Source organism: Poecile atricapillus, chromosome W (assembly GCF_030490865.1).
Source record: "Poecile atricapillus isolate bPoeAtr1 chromosome W, bPoeAtr1.hap1, whole genome shotgun sequence".
Classification (NCBI taxonomy): Eukaryota; Metazoa; Chordata; class Aves; order Passeriformes; family Paridae; genus Poecile; species Poecile atricapillus.
The window spans coordinates 38,373,563-38,385,912 of NC_081288.1; the positions used below are offsets into that span (position 1 = coordinate 38,373,563).

Sequence of the window (12,350 nt, forward strand, 5' to 3'; positions counted from 1 at the left end):
GAAATCTTCATGTCTATATTCAAGACAGGCTACCTTGGTAGCTATGGTTTTGACTTTGTATTTGTTTTGCCCATTTATGCTATCACATATCAGAGCAGTACTAGGCGTTCTCCTGTATCAGCCTCTCTTTGAGAGGGGGAGCAGAAATCTCAAATAATTACATAAAACTCTGGACAGATAAACTGGCTCCTGTACTGAAGAAGCTGCTGTAGCAGAATTTTGCTAATTCCTTTATCATAGAAACTGCTTTCTGGTATGAAGTAGCTAGTCTTTTAAGTATTACTGGAGCTGGAACTAGTTTATCTCCTTTATGTCAGATAAATCCCCTCCTGGCCGCAGAAGGCTAAAATCTAGGTCCTTTGTACCATCCCACCTGTAAATAATTCAAATCCCAGTTGTGAGCATGGCATTATACACAAAATAGCTTTCTTCAGTAGCAAGTCAAACAGCTTACCTAGTTTTCAACTAGAAGATGGCAAATCATGATTACTGGGAAACAGGAAACTGTCTTCTATTTAAAACTGAAAAATTTATCATTTATGCCAGGGTGAAGGTAAAGAGGTTTTAAAGAGTAACTCAGCATAGTTTCTATATTGAGCTCCAAACTTTGTCCAAATCCTCTAGTACAAACAGTACTCAATAACCAGCAAAATATATTTATATCTGGGAGAACACCTAACAGACAAGTGCTCACAGGTCTGAAGTTCCCACGATACAATTAAAAACCCTTTGAAGGAGACTGTTGATATGGTTACAGCAGGGAGTTGTTTATTGATCTCTGGGGGCCCTAAATGATGGCACTTTTTCCAACACTTGGGCTTTTTTTTTTTTGCTTTTTTGCACAACAGTCCATGTTCCCAGTCAAAGATCTGGATCCTATTATGTTAGGCACAGTATAAACACATTACAAGACATGTCAGGCCCTGTTCTAAAGAGACTGCAGAGCAAACACTGCTCCTTGCAAACATAAAGCAGCTCTTGATGAAACAGCTGTCGCCAGTTACAACTCACATTTGGAATTTATGTGTTAACAAAGCATCCATACATAAAAATAATATAAATTAAATAAAAAAAAACCATGGCCACCACACATTATGATGTTTGCTTTTGATTTTTCCCATGTGTCCAGGCAAGCAAGCAGCCTACAAAAACAAAACAGGTAAACGGGTTTAAAAAAGCCTAACTAGCTATTTGATGTAATGGTGACAATAAATGACTTTTTACGCAGTTTTCCAACTCAACTATAGAAGTGCTTTGAAGGGAAAAAAAACCAGAACTGTAATTCTGGGACATAATTCTACTCATCTGAAAAAAATATGATTCACTAGAAATACAAGAATTCTGGTCTATGTGAGCCAGAATTGGAAGAACAATATTAGACCAAGTCCAATGGAAAAAGCAACGTGGCCTGAAGCAGTTGTTTTGTAACAGGAAAAAATTTAGCACACATTCATTTCAGGCTCTCTTTCTGTGTCTTATCTAGGGAAAAACTCACATGCATTTACTACTATTAAAACTCAGAGCAATTGTCCAGGCTGTGACCGTATCCACATGTACAAGGGTGCTGTCCCATGCGGTGAATATGCTTACTACATGTTAGTGCTAGGCACTAACTTGCTGAAACCAGCCAGCTAAGGTTTAGTTCTAACTCTGCTAGGCAGAGTTTGTGCAGGTCATCAGCTTTATCTCTACACCAACAGGTCTGGAATGTTTGACTGTCGTGGAACAACATGGAGCGTCTCTGCTCATATACCTCACTGCTAAGCCCATTACTTCTAGCTCTTCTTAATCTTGCCACACATTAGTAAAGAAAATTCATATAGCCAATAATAACGGGACAACAACTTGACTTGACTAACCACAATCAATAAACTTGCTGATGGTCTTTAGGTGCGGAAAAGTTACATTCCTCTACTCATTTTTTTGTAAGTACTACAGCTTAAGATAAACACTAAGCACAGTTCTACACTCTTTACTATGCAATCTCTTAAACTTTTTACCTAGAATTCATTCAATACAATTACCTCCAAGTCTGATTGAAGCAACTACCTGTAAGTATCTTAAAAGAACTACAGCTACAAGCAGGACAGGCTGAGCTAATATTTTTCACAGTTTGAGGATAAATTCTTGTATTACTTCATCAGCGTAATCCTGAAGGTATTCAGAATGATCAATACACTTACCCCAAAAGGATCCAGGAAAAAGCCAATATTTGACCTCCTGGAAGACAAAACCTTAAACAATTTGTTAACTATAGCAATATCAACTAGGCTCAATACTGATTGCATCTACCTATGATCTTTTGTCTACCCTTGAGTTCATTCTTCCAGACTTACACATTCACCTACTCGAAACCCCTAAAGCAAACACTGCAAACTATGCTAAGAGGTTGGATTTTTACCTTCTCAGTAAAGATTACTTTTCTTCATCACAGAACGAGTCACAGAACGTGACACCAGACTAGGGAATACCAGGTGTTAATTCCTGCCAGCAAATAATTTAGCTTCGTTCTGTGAAACCAGTAAACACCACTGAATTCACACATTGTTTTAAAAGTAACATAGACATTCTAAGAGCCAAATTTCAACACAAAGCAAACTAACTGCTCCAAGTGTAATTTTAATACTGAAAGGAAATTCAAAAAAATATATTAACCAGAGTAATACTGACATGTTCCATTAAAATTATGCCAACTGTTATTCCTTTCACATACATGCAATACATACATTTTGGAATTCCACTGATGGGTACAGAAAGGCAGAAAAAAGATTTGGCTTTTGGTAATCATTGAATCCTTAAGTAACAGTGCAGACAGTCCCTACTATGCCTGCAAAAGACTGGTTCATCACCTTTAAACATTTAGCTGGTTCTTGCTTTAGAATCTAATTTACACTATATGAATAAGCAGTGCTCAATTCAAAAATCTGAGCTCTAGCTGCCTCATATAAAGATAAAACATTCATTACTATTGTTTTTTTTAAATGCTGATTTCCATAGTGAGTTTTATGCCTTTGTCACCTATAACACAACTTTCATCAATATCTATAAAGAATAATTGATTCTGAGTAAACAGCTCACAATTATTAGCCAGCATACAATTTATAAAGCAAATATTTACATATCAAATATTAAAGTAAGCCCAAATCATTATTAAAAACAGACTTATGTTTTGAAAATGACAAATGCAAGAAAAAACTATAGCATGTGACTTCAGGTGGTTTTGTCCCAGACGATTTTATTTCAATTTTTCACTACCAGCATTTTCTCAGTAAGCTAAAAAAAAAAAGCCAGTAAACACACATTAATAAAAACCCCAAAGAGATCAATTGTATTAACCAAGATTTACAAAAATAAAGCAAAATATACAAGACAAGAGCAGCAGAGGCCTTACACAGCTATAGCACATCATGAAGAAGTAAGTGACCTCTATCAAGGTCACATGGATATTGCCTGGTGTTTCTCTGCTCTAACTAGCAGCTGAATAAACTAACAAAGCATGAAGTAAAAAAGTCAAAGATGATGAGCAAGTGCAAGGTAACTGCTTGTTATTAGCATATGAAAAACAACTATGAAGAAATTAAAAATCTCAAAAAGAAAGGCATCCACTGTCATGCTTTTCAAAAGGAAATACTGGTATGTCCCAGATACAATTATCTAATGCAATAGTATAACAGACATACCTTTAATTAAATCTTTGGGTTGTTAGAAAATACATAAACTTTAATTTCAGGATCTAGAAATCCTGCAATTCAACCAATATTCCACTTCCAGTCAAAAAACACATTTGCCTTCTACCCTCAGCTGGACTACTTGAGGACATCTCTGGCAATTCAGTGGGCATGCACTCTCAAAGGCAGCCCTCTCAGCAGAGACACGTGTTTTCTTACCAATGCCACCAATTAGCTATCCATAGCCTGACACATGGAAAGAGGACATGGAAGATGCTAATCAAGACATGCTTATCCTGGTTCAAAGCAGAATCACGACAGGTTTCCCTGGTTCAGATGCCAGCCACAAGGTTTGCCACCTTCACAGCCAGTTACAAACCCAGAATGGGTTTGACAGAAGATCATCCTGCTGGTATCATCTCACTGATGGGCAACTGCAAACTAAAGCCTGTTTACACAACTCCAGGGCATAACAATGAGACACAGGGCACTGGCACTCCCACACCTTAAAGAGTAACAGGAATTCTCTTTTTTAGTGAAGTAGCTACTAATAACGATGATTTATAGTTTTAGGATACATCAGAGGAACAAAATAAATGGAAAGAAGAGTTAGCAGCTTCAAGGGACTTTAAATCAGGTCTCAAAGATGAACACTAGTTAGATAAATAAACAAAAATTTCTTGTCAGTTACAATGGATGAAATAGGATTATAACATACAAGGGCAGCTTAAGGGAAGTTCAGACAGAACCTCTTCACACTACACAACATGCCACATCTTTTACAACAAATGCTATTTAATCCAAGAGACACAATAGGAGTTAATAGCAGCAAGTTCAAGGGGTTGGTGATTTTTAGGTCAAAAGGACAGGCGATTACCTCCCCATTCTCAAGGATTAACACAAATCACAAATCCAGCAATTTCAACACCAAATCTAGAACTTGTACCTGGTCCAGTTAAAAGAGAAGAAAATACTAATCTACAGACTTCAAGTAGAAAGGCATCATCTGCTCAGTAAGCTGGTTCATACACTTGCTACTCTGATGGACAAAATACTGATACCTCATTTCTAGTCTGGGCTCCCCTAGAGCTTGTATGCTCAGCCATATTGCTGTGTGAACTTCTGCGTATCAGGGAACAACTTAATACTGGTATTTTCACTGTGTGGGGATCAAGGAGCCTTTCAACATAGCCAGAGAGAATGGTAAGCTTTTAGGAGTCCCTTGAGGAAACAGACTAGACAGACACATTCTCAATTTAAACAACTCAAGTCCCTTCTCTAAACTAATTCTAGTCATCCAGCATCCTTCCTGAGTTAGGAACCTTTCCTACTCTCAACACGCCTGTCAGTTTTACAGCTGCATACAACTTCTTTTCTCTTTAAAATAAGAGCAGATCATGTTACCTGGCTGTAATCCCAAATCCTTCTCAGAATCAGTATTTAGGGGGGACTCACATTTTTTTATGGAAGTAGCCAGAAGTATTACAGTGCACTTTGTTAAAGCACATTCAGATGTAGAATGAGAAACCAAATGAAATCAGTCTATAATAGCACTTTATCCAACTTTATTAAAATTGGCAAAAAAACCAGAAGTATTCTCATGAATATGGATTTTGTATTTTATTCCAAATCATTGTCAAAGGTAATGAAAAGAGTTGGAATAATGGAGATGGCAATTCCCCATACACTATCTGTTCTGCAATTTATTACATGGGAAAAAAAATATCTGTTCACATGGACAATAGTTCTGCTCTACAGTATTATTTTTACAACTAGAACATCACCCTGAACTAAATAAAATGCCTTACTGAATTCAGACCACAAAGCTTACAATTTCAAAAAGAAACACAGTCCTCTCCTGACTCAAAAAAAAAAAGTTTCAAAACTCTTGATTGGGATGTATTACACTATCATTCTTCAACCCTTAACTATTTGCCAGCATACTGTGTCCTCTATCAACACATCATACTAAATATACTAATAATAACCATATTAATAATAATAAAATTAATAATCATAATAATATTAATATGAAACATATTAATACTAAGATTTCCTCATCACTTGATCCTTTAAAAAATTTAAAAATACAACCCTCCCACCCTCTATCTGTATCATCACATATTTTAAGAATTCCTCCCAACTCTAATACTTTATCCTGGAAACAAATGTTTATAAAGAAACACTGTCCATAGCTTTGCAAAAGTAGAAACAAAAAACAACCAACCAACCACAAGAAAACCCAAACCAACCAAACAGACAAAAAAACCAAGACCAAAACCAAAAAAACCCTACACGCTACTAGTAGTCATTGAGTTTTCCAAATAAGAGATCTAGTGTTTATCTATACACAGACATATTTTCTAGGAAAAGAATGACTGTTACTCTGAACCAGATAAGCCATTTGTCAAGGAATCTTTATTTCCACAGTGCTTTGCACAAAAGCACTTCAATTATTTTTAACTGCACTATCTACATAGTTATTTAAACACAGGGACATGAGAGTTCATGGGTAAACTCGTGTCTCTGAGCCAAGCTGAGGAATGGTTACCAGCTTTCCCATTTTGCAACTGCTACAGTGGTTTTTCAATCACATGATTACAGAAAAACAATACCCTTAAGATAAAGGCACAAAACAGAACTTGTAAGTGGATTTTTAATCAATTAATTAAAACATCACTGAGCAGCTTTGAGGCACTGTACTACCTAGTCACTATAGCCATGGCTACATAATTAAAGCTACTACAATACATTTGGCCATAAATCCTGAATAGTGTCCAGGAAACTTACAGACAGTATCCTTAAAAGAAGCAAATTGGATTTAGCCACTTCTAAATAAAATTTTATTTTCCTGAAATTTTTATAGAACTATAATAATTTAGAGATGATTAATTATTTAGATAATTTCTCATGACTGCTTTAAAATTTGATAATCTTCTTCATTTAAAAAGATATTATAAATACTAGAAGCTTATCAGATAACTACACTGCACAGGAGACATTCCAGATTTATTTAATGTTCTGATAGATTTCCCTGTGCCTATTTAGGGATGCCTAGAAAAGAGAAGTGGCATCCCGAGATTGCAATTCTCTGAGAATTTAAAAGATGGCAACACCACTCCCTCTAGTATGGAGAGGGAGAAGTGTTCAGCGCCTGCTCTTCCAGGGAAATACCTCCAGACTGACAATGATAAGTAAACTGGTTAAGAAAAATGGTCAGCTCTCTCATAAGCCATTCATGTGCTCCTCCTTTAGCTACTTGGGGAAAACAACAGAAGGGAAAAGCCAGCCTCTAAAACATACTGATTAGACATTTGTCAAAAGCAGTACGTAAGGAGATGATTTTCTTACAGTTCCTATCCAGCTTTCAGTTATTACAGAACTCAAAACAAAAAAATGTATTAGCAATTATTTTTACTTCTTTTTTTATTTAAACAAGAAAAAATTTTCCACATGCTGCTGCAGAAATTGTTCAGCTAATCATCTAGTCCCAGAAAGAGACTGCCTGTAGCCTGCTCTTAGTGTATCACCAGAAGGAATCATGAACAACCCTTGTCAGTTGTCCTCCTCCTAATGCATTCTACTTTGGCATCTGCTATTTTTGTAAAAGATGTAACAGTATAACCATTTCCTAATCCCCCTTTTACTGGGGTGTATGAGGGAGGAGTAAAGCCTACTCTAGCAAAGGTATCATTTCTATGTAACGATCCTGAAAATATTTGTTAACCTAATGCTTTGTTTACTTAGTCTGGCAAATGCTTTTATTTTAACCTTGAGTATCTTTAGTAAATGTCAGCTGTAAACACAAATTGATAGTTTTCTCCCTTATCTGTATTTCTAATTAAGTTTTTTCCTAGCTACAGAGTTATGTCTAAAACAAACATTCTATAGAGAATCAAAGTAAAACCAAAAGATGAAGTATTTCTTTGTGAAACTGCATATTTATATAGGCATCACCAGCAGAGGGAAGGAGATCATTGTATCCGTGCGTAACAATTCCTCCATGCTTTTCTTCCAGATATGAAGAAATATATTCCTGTCCGTTTCATTTGTATCACAAACTTTAATGTCTCTTCCAAAGCATGTAATAGGAGGTTGTGTGTACCCTTTATTCAAAAAGCAGTTCCCAGTAAAGAGTTTATCTTTGTGCTTAAACTACATACTACATACAAGTATTTTTTAAATTGTAAGCAGACTGCTGAATGGACAGGAAAAGACAATGATATGCTAAATAAGAGCTTCATTTTCATACAAGGAAACATCAATTAACTGAGTTCTGTACAGCTGAGTGGCTTAAAAACTTCTGCCAAGACACTAAGCTGCTCCTTCTTTTTACTTATTACAGCCAAGCCTGCCAAAAGACCATAAAAATTGATTTTATGTTTCCGGTGTCTCTATGCTAGCTGGGAGAATATAGATTTTTTTTTTTTCCCCCCTAGGTTTCTGACAAACAGAACCTTCCCTTATCTCACACCTTCGCTACTGTAACCAACACTGAGCATCTTCTTCGTCAACTCTTACATCTGATTTAAGTTATGATTAAGGTAGGAGAACATTTCAGATTGTTAAATCAAACACTCTTCTACATCTATGGTTTTAAAGGGTTTCTTGCCCATCGGTGTTACACAGGAGGCTATATCCCACTTGTTCTGCTAAGGCATATGTGGTAACTGACTATTTTTCACATTTGTTTTAAGGAAGTATTAGAACTGCTCTGTTAGTCTGTGAGCTACCTCTTTAAATTCCAGCATCAATCCTTAAAATGGATTTAGCATCTTTCGCATCAAACATTAATAAGGCTCACTTAGGCGCTCTTAATGTGAAGGAAAATTTGGCTTGTATGAAATGGCTACACTGGAACATTTCATGCTTTTGCAAGTGCAGGAGTATGATTATTTCCTACAGTATGTCATTATCTTATGCCCTGTGGTTCTTCTTGAAATTATCTCTTCTCACTCAAGCTGCCTACACCACATTTTTAAGCTATACAGTTTCAATTTATGAATTGTGTGCATGCAAATTTTGAGCAACTATACCACAAGCCAAGTAATAGAACACATTAAAGTATATTTCCCTCAGACACTACTAATAGAACGAAAAACCAAAGAGCTTGGAACGAAAAAAGATAAATATCTGACTCAAGACATAAAATCAGGTCATTTGTTTCCAAGACAGACAAGAAAATACTATTCTAGATACATGCGCAATCTCCTTACACTTTCCCTGAGCAGGTTTATTTAAGCATGGCAGGAGATGTCATTTCACATCCTCACAAAGCAAATTAGTTCACTGCCTACTTGTCCTTGTACCCAAAAGCTCCCCCCTCCCTTTTTCAGGGACACTCCTGAAAGAACTGCCCATCTGTAACTCTAGATGTCAACTCACCAGAGAATGGAAACTCCCCTTGGGTCTACAAGTACCATCTTCCCTTTCTTAGGATGAAGTAACTCTCTCGGACAACAAGGCAATTTAAACAGCGCGTAACAGATTAACATGCAACATGGATGGCAACACTGCACAGCAGCTCTGAGGATCAATATCACCTCTGCAGATTAGTAATCTACTTGTCGTCTACAACATGTCTGCATATCTAAAACTACTCTACTGACCTTTGTACAGAAAATATTGTTTCAGAGACAGTGAAGTATTATTGCACTACAGCATTTTGCATTGAGTTTACAAGGTAATAAAGACAGAGCTACTTCTTCACACGCAAATGGCTATTAAATAAGGAAAATAAAACTTGACATCCCCCAGACAATCAAAAGAAATGATTTATTTGGATGCCAACATCTGTCTTGATATTGCGGCCAAGTGCTTTTCTGTGCTCATTTAGGACTGTACTTGGAAAGCTTTCCAGTTACATCTACCTAGAGATTTCTCTCTACCGCTTCCCATCTGACAGAAATCACTCAGCTGGGTCTGATGAATAATAGCAAAAGGCAGCTTTTATCAGAGATGACTGAATTACAGATTGTGCCATAAAGGCTCATTCCAATGACTACATTTAATTTATTTACTATACTGCCTACCAGAAGCTAGTAGTCGTTTGATATCTTTATTTCAGAAGGCTGGAAACAAAAGAAATATTAACATTCTTTGTTACTTTCTTACTACTGTACCTAGTAGAGTTTGATAAGCAAAATTAACTTTTAAACAGAGCGCTGATCCCCTACCCGTACCGTGTGCGCCTAGGAACCAGAAGAGAAGGTACCCAAACCAAAGCAGGGCAAGTGGTACTCGGTATGAAGGAAACAATGTCAGAGATGAAATTGCATGGAAAGAAAACACATTAACCTGACAGCCTTTCTAAGTAATGTGGGAAAGGCTTTTGTGAATTGATACATAAATGATTAGCTGTTGTCCTGCGGTCCAGAAGACCAGAGCCGGGGGGAGGCACAGCGCCGCGCCCCGCCGCCCTCCGCCGGGGCGACCGTCGGGACAGACCACGCTGCCGAGGGCGGGGGCACGGCGGTGGCAGCGGCCAGGTGACACCCGGAGGAACAAGTTGGCCCGGCGGCCGCCTCGGCGCCGGCTCCGGGCAGCGGCGGGGAGAGATGGAGGGATGGAGAGCGGACGGCTCCTCTCTTCTGCAGCCGGGGCGGGGGGCGACGGCGGAGCTCCGCGGGGGCGGGGAACAAGGAGGGCGGGGGGTAGGGGGGGCGCGGGCGTCCCCTTTGTCTGTGTCGCCCCTCCCGTAACGCCCCCACCCCCGCCGGGAGCGCCCCTGGGGCAGGCCCCCGCCCCCGGCAGCGCGGGCAGAGCCGGCGGGCGGGCGGCGTTACAGCCGCCCCCGGAGCGTGTGCGCTGCCCCCGCCCGCGCAGCGAGCATTCCCCCCGCCCGCGGCGACACCGCCCGGGCGCGGCTGCGGACAGCCCCGGAGTGCTGCCTTACCTGGCAACCGGGGCGGGCGCAGCCGGCTCCGTCCTTCAGCCTCTCCCCACGGCGGCAGCTCCCGGGGCGAGGCTGCGGTGCGCGGCGGGGCGCGGGCGGACCGCCCCCGGCACGGCAGGCAGGCTGCCCCAGCCCCCTGCGCTCGGCGGGCAGGCGGCGCGCCGGGCGTTAAGTTTCAGCGGCGGTGGCGGCCGCCGGCGGGCAGGGCGAGGCGAGGCGAGGGGAGGCAGGCGGGGCGGCGGAGGCGGCACGGGGGCTGCGCGGCGCCGGGAGCGCCGCCACACTGCAGCGTCTCCAGGAATCCCTCACGCGAGAGGCAGCCCATCACCCCCGGCCCGCCGCCCTCATTGGCTGCGGGGCGGGGAGGCGCGCTCCCGCGGCCAATCGCTCGGCGCCCACCGAGGGTGGAGCCGCCGCGCCGGCCGCGCCCATCCCGCGGCCGCGGGTCCCCGGCCGCCCCGTCGGGCGGGGCCGGGCGGAGGCGCGCGGGGGGCGAGGATGAGGATGGGGAGGATGCGGAGGATAAGGGGGGGTATCCCCGCGCGAGGCGGGCAAGGCTGGTATCCCCGGGCCGCCGCGGGGCTGCCGCTGGGCGGCACGAGGCGCTGTGCCACAAGCCCGACGGGCGTCGGGCGAGCCGGGTGCCCCGGGCGAGGCGCGGCGGTGGCCCTCGGCCGGAGGTCGCGGCGCCCCGGCGAGCCCCGGCAGGCGTAGGCGGTACTGTTAGCGAGCCTGCGGTGCGCAGCCCTCCCGCTGCCGCCGCCCCGGGCAGCCCGCGCCGGGCAGTCGCGACCGAGCGGCGAGTCGCAATTGGCGTCTGTGGCTTAGGCGAGAGCAGAGCGTATCGCGTGTGCAGGTAAGGACGTGCAAGGGTTAAGCTAATTCCCTTGATCCATCCACTCTGAACTGGAGCTTTGATTAACATTGGTCTGCAAAATGTAACTGTAACAAATTCAATTAAGGGAAGCACATTTCTTGAACTTTTAATTAGATCTACCCTATTTGTCTAATGTTTAATATAACATAAAAAGTTGCTCGGGCTCCAGAGGGAAATGGAAATAGATTTAGATGTAAGCTTAGCTTTTAAAAGCACAACAGACTAAAGTTCTTTGTTCCTCAGCATATATTACTGCTGCATTTATACCCTCAAAGAGGATAAAAGCAATATTCCTCAAAGAGGAGAAAAACATTTTACCTGTAATATTGTAAGCATAACAGGGTGGTATTTATGTGAGTCTTTCCCATAACCTTTAATTGGTTACAGGGTACTGAACACACAGGTTGTAGCCCAGGTTTGATGTACTACTGTACATATCCTGCTGGATTACACTTGTTTTAAGAAAACTTGAGAAAGTAGTAATGTATTTCCCAACCATTTAGCTGGTTTCAGTTAGTACACGAGAATGAAATTTATCTGAAGTACATCTTAATATAGCAGATGCTGGCAAAGGGGCGAGCCCGTATGCCATCCTCAGCAGGTAACTGAGAAAGTCACGCAGCCCCCAGGCACTTCGCGTAGGTGACTTATTGTGCCTTCGACAGAACTGTATTCTGCCATTCCCCATCCATACTTCCATGCTGGGATTTGACTCTGAAATTCACAGCCCTTTTCCAGTTTTTCTGATCACATTTGTTCTTAGGTCTGTTAGTCAGAATATCAGTTTTTCTTGTATGGGCACATTAGATCATGAGAGGAGAGAAGGAAAGAAAATGCAAAAGAAATTATGTTGTAAAGCTTTTACTGAGCTATGTAAAGGAAGAACAACCATAATTTAAACTGCATATGC

General features: G+C 41.5%; 1 protein-coding gene across 1 annotated transcript in view; it reads right to left on the bottom strand.

Annotated features, from left to right (window-relative positions):
• LOC131592372 (synaptotagmin-1-like) overlaps nucleotides 1–10,766 on the bottom strand; it is a 336,297-nt gene extending 325,531 nt beyond the window's left edge. Inside the window, exon 1 of the mRNA XM_058863843.1 lies at nucleotides 10,564–10,766. The gene's annotated coding sequence lies outside the window, so the exon portion shown is untranslated. The remainder of the gene's footprint in view (nucleotides 1–10,563) is intronic.
• Between the last annotated feature and the right edge of the window lie 1,584 nt (nucleotides 10,767–12,350).